We start from the raw sequence: 5641 nt of genomic DNA on the forward strand, positions 1-5641 counted from the left end.
TCGCTTCTCGAAGTCAAGAAGAACCATGTCAGGCCTCGAGTGAGCAACAGAAACAATTGTCCAGAATATAAAGTTCCAGTATATGCGGCACTTCCCATTCTCAACAATTGATTCAATTTCCCTAGGAGCATTTAGAGAAGCGATATTAAGGTGAATGCCGTATGAGTGACAGAGATGGCAATAAAGCACTCTTAGTGCCGCATTGTGCCTTTGAATGTAGGTCGTTCCCGCGTGAGTATATATATATATAATTTATTTTCTGTAGTGTTACATTGTTTCTTATTAAATAAACAAAATTATATACAGTTTATGAGCTTTTAATTTAGAACAGTTACGCGTTCGAACAAGTTTATTTAGTAACTATTTATAATCTACAAAAGGCGAAAATCATAAAATGTAGTAAATGTTCAAATATAATATTTCAGTCTCGGCTTTGACCAGGTTTTTACTCGCGATTCAAGTTCATCCCAGTTTTCTCCCAGTTCTCCCGGGTGAGTGGTCACTTCGTTAACGTGCGAGAAGCTAGTGCACAGCTAGTAATACACAATATAGAGTCAAGCTATTTTCAACTATGACTTTAGAAAAAGTATTATAATAAATATGCAGCCCTACCCAAAAACAATGCGCAAATAAAATAACGTAAACAATGCAAAAATATACATATAAATCATTTTTAGCTCTAGATTTTAAAAATCTGACAGTTAGAGGAGTTTGGTCGGGAATTAAGAAGCTTTGGAGTTTAAAACGCTTTAGAAACTTAAAATACTTTAACTAGCACTGTCTTAACTAGCAATACCACCAAAGATACATCAAAGATGAGAATGTATGTAAAATGAAGCCGAAGAAAATATTCAGATCTATCTATCTATCCTAAAAAATTGGGCTAGCGGTACTTTCATATCAGCTTTGACTTACTATGGAAACTTGACGAGCCGAGAGTAAATGCGGTGTAGAGTTAGTAAAGGAGCAAAAATGAATTTAAAAAGATTAAGCGTAACAACGGTTTGAAAGAGCGCCAGAGGTAAAGCGGATTGAAATACGTTAAGAGCAGAAACGGGTTAGACGCATAAACCGTTTCTCCTTGCGGCCGTAATTCAACCTGTTTCCCTGCAGTATGGTGACAACCCATTTTACGTCGTACCAAAAAACAGCATATTGCCTGTAAACTATGACATTTTATGTATTCACAAAATCAAAAATATTATTCTCTCTTCAACAAATGAATTTTTTAAGATCAATCTCACTAAAATTTCTGACATTGTAGTAATAAGCTTCAGACCTGGTCTCTAAAGCTTAGGTAATTGAATCAACTCGATGATTTTCATCTTCGATTCTGGATAGTAGTCAGGAGAATATTCAGTACACAGTCCGCTGGAAAAAATTCACAAACATGATTTACTGTAGTCAAGAAATTCCGAATCATAATATAATCCATTATTCATTGAAATAAATATATTTTCATGATCTAATGTTACCATGAAGGTGGTTCCATAATTTCTCAAAATTCAATTTATAATATTCTGTAAATGGTTCTTTTAATACTAAATGACAAATTTTTCCGGGCGGCTTCAATAAAAGTGCCCAGGCGTCGCAGGACCTAACAAGCTTCGACTACACCACTGTTTATTTAAAATAAAAATAAAAATTGATTACAACAAAATTAAAGCAGCAATAGTTAGCAGTTGCTAGTTTCCACCCAATAAATCTTTCATATTAAACATAAGGATAAAAGAAATGACTTTCCGTCAGGTTCCAATTTATGACATAATTTCTCCATCCCTTTATGATAGAAAAATTCGTTCAAATTGGACGTAATCTCTAAAACTCTTTTACTCGCGTCAAAGCGCGAGTGCATTGAAAAGTAAAAATGGCAGCAACGAACATGCAGCGTATCGAATTGGTTGAGTAGGCAAGGAAAAAATTCGAATACATAACTCATCTAAAAGCAAAAAGACGAGCAAAAAAATCCATAAAAAAGTAGTCGCGTACACGTAATCCGGATCAGGCTTAGCGTCGTATATAAGTACCGACCGTGAAATTAAAAAGGTAGAAAAAGGCATCTGCCCATAACCAAAACTAAAAAACCTAAAAGCAATCGCTCAAAATAGGTCGCGATATTGTTTTAAAAAAATATCATATACGTATTCAATAACTGAATTCAAATGCGAGAACTTTCCTGCAAATATACATTTCCAGATTTTATAAACCACTATGTATTTAATATATAAAGCTTGTTCCAAATAAGATTGAGATCCTACTCCTCAGGGTCCGTTCCAGTATTACGTAGCGCAATTTTCCTTGAATATTACGACCCCCTAACTCCCTTTAAATGCCGGTTTTACCAGTTCCCGTATATTTTCTCTTCCTTGTGTTATACTGGGCTAGACATTTCCCCCTCATGTGCGTTACGAATCACTTGAACGGCTCCTTATATTTTCATGTTAAAAGTACTTTTCACAGATTTTAAAGTTTATATCATCCCGAGTCGAAATATAGACCCTACTTTGACGCTCCAAGTAGAAGTATTGTCCCTATTTTGGGGCTGATTGTTCTACTAGCTCCTACGTAGTCACTCCTAAAGATATTTTCATTCTATTTTGCTTCTGTATAAACTTCAGCCCCTACATTGCAGGTCTTGCTTCTATATTCTTGAGTTTTACTCATCTCTCCTTTAAAGCTCCATATTCTCTGTACAATTTCAAGGAGAGAGAAGTCTTTTCTAATCTGTCGACTGCAAGCAAAAGGAAAAATTCAAACTAGCAATAATATTTTAAAGATAGTTATAAAGAACCCAGATCACAAAACCCCCAAAAAAGGTATCAAACACACGAGAAGAAACGTCAAAAGAAAAAGGTAAGAAAGATACAAATCTTTTGCATTGAGTTTTTTCTGTGCCACCAAAAATAACTCTAAATTAATTACCGCATATTCTAAAGAAATAGATTTTCCTTTCACACAATTTTCTTTTGCATTGAAGAATCACGAAATTGAATGATTTCAAATTAAAAATATAGAAAAAAGGGCAATGTCGAAACCTTAAAAATTGAATATTTTAAAATTAGATCATTGGAAATTATTTATACTTAGAATCGTTTAAAATTAAATAATTAAAAATTACAAACTTTTGAATTTGAACAATTATAAATTCAAAGCGATCAAGATTTGACAATTTAATATTGAAAACTAAATTGATCTTTCAAAGTTGAAGCTTCTGAAATTCTAGAATTTAAAATTTTGATTACAAAACGAAATTATAATTTGAACTTCAAGCTAATTATGCGAATTGTTATAAAATCAATAAACTAATTGAATTATGCTAAACTAACTTTCAAACTAAATAATAATTTTAAATGGGATACATTTAAAAAAATCTACTCGAGAACAATTAAACTTACAAAAACTCACCAAAAATTGTGATATTAAAACTTTTTTATAGCCAAAGCCTTTAAAATTGCAATTATTTGTGTTAAACTCAAATCGTATAAAAACTAATAATTTTTTAATTGCTCATTCCAATTTTCTTCGAAGTTTGAAAACATGAAAAAAGTATAATTTCCTTTAAAAACGGTCAGCGATGATTGCTATTCGTACGTTATTCTCCAAAAATCCGACGTTGCTAAAAAGGCTCTGTTTGTTTGTTATTCAAGTTACAAAATGCTAAAAAAAGCATAATTTTTCACATATGAACTGCCTGTTATGTAGCATTCATTGATTTTACTTCAAAAAGGTGAAAAACTAATAGATTTACAATCGATTAACAAATCCTAATAACTTAGATGAAGTTCGTGCAATCTGTTCAATTGTTATAAACAAATTCATGAACACAATCGATCATTGCTATATTTTGAAGCCTGGAAGTTCTTTTCATCACGCTTTTCACCGCGAAATCGAGTGAAATTAATGTTTGGTTGAAATCAAACACTAAAGTATAATTTTTTTGCTTGTTATAAACAAATTCCATCAAAAAATTTAATAAATAAGCGCCTCTGTATACATAACATGCATTTTTTGCGCAATCATTAGGTTTGCCTTCAAAAATGAAAATTTCCTGAGACAATCAAAATATTTACCATTGTTGTAAACAATTATGCTCAGCAAATGCATTTAATAGATGCTTTCAAATAGGATAAATCTCTTTCTTGATGAAATGTTGATTTTATCGTAAAAATGAAACTTTTCTATCAAAGAATGACCGTTTAATACATTTGTTAATCAGTATTGTTTATAACAATAGTAAATATTCTGATTTTTAATTTCTGTCATGGAATTTTCATTTTTAAAGGCAAACCTAATGATTGCGCAGAAAAAAATACAATTTATATATACAGAGGCGCTTATTTATTAAATTCGTTTATGAAATTTGTTTATAACAATATAAAAAATTATACTTTAGTGTTTTATTTCAACGAAACATTAATTTCACTCGATTTCGCGGGTAACAACGTGATAAAAAGAACTTCCAGGCTTCAATCTGCAGTAATAATCGATTTTGTTCATAAATTTGTTTATAACAATTGAACAGATTGCACGATCTTCATTTAAGATATTAGTATTTATTAATCGATTGTAAATCTATCAGTTTTTTATCTTTTTGAGGTTAGATCAATGAATTATATAGAACAGGCAGCTCAAATATGAAAAATTATGGTTTTTTGGCTTTTTACAACTTGCATAACAAACAAACAGAGCCTTTTTAGCAAAATCGCCCTCGACAAACCTCTTCAGCATTTAATTAGCTTAAATTTAATAAAAAAGATGAAATCGAATGAAAATTGTAGGCTCTGGATCATTTTGAACCCCAATTTTCTAATTCCCCACACTATGCGAGGGGTCGATCACTCCAATATTCCTGATACTTTCACTAAATATTCCCATACACGTATTTTTTCAATATTCTTGGTATTCTTTTTAACCTCAAATATTTTTGATATCCCAAAAGATTCCAAAATATCCCGAAATATTCACAAATATTCTGACATATTCCTCAATTTCCCTTTGCGCTCTACAAGCTTTTGAACATTCCAAATTATTTAAAATGATTTTAAAAAATGTCAATAAATTTCACAAGATTTTATGTAATATTGTGTAATTACAAAATATGTTCAAGTGTTTAAAAGGATTTTAATGAATTTCAAAATAATTTAACAGGATTAAAATTTTTTTTAATTAAAAAAGATTAAAGTTCATAAATGAATTTCAAAAGATTTCAAGTTATTTTAAAGAATTGTAAAATATTTCACAAGAATTCCAAAAAGTACAAGAATTTTCAAGATATTTTAGAAACTTTAAAATAGTTTTGATGAGTTCAAGAAATTTTTAGTGATTTTAAGGGATTTTGTGGCATTTCAGTTGATTTAACCCGTCGGCGCCCAAGGTTTTTTTGTCTCAAAATTTTCGTGAAACTCAAGCATAATTATGACTTGGGTATTAATACAGTAGGTGCCAAGTTTTGTCAAGACGCGTCCAGCCGTTTCAGAACTACGCTATGATGACACATGGCATCACTGGGCGTAAATCACAATCTATACAAATAACTATGCGTCTGCGTTCGCAGCAATGCCATATGGAACTCATAGGCGCTGAAGTGTGAATATAGTTTAAAAAGTCTGTAAAGGAATTTAAAATATTACGAAGCATTTTA

This window comes from Belonocnema kinseyi, chromosome 8 (genome assembly GCF_010883055.1).
Source record: "Belonocnema kinseyi isolate 2016_QV_RU_SX_M_011 chromosome 8, B_treatae_v1, whole genome shotgun sequence".
NCBI classification, from domain to species: domain Eukaryota; kingdom Metazoa; phylum Arthropoda; class Insecta; order Hymenoptera; family Cynipidae; genus Belonocnema; species Belonocnema kinseyi.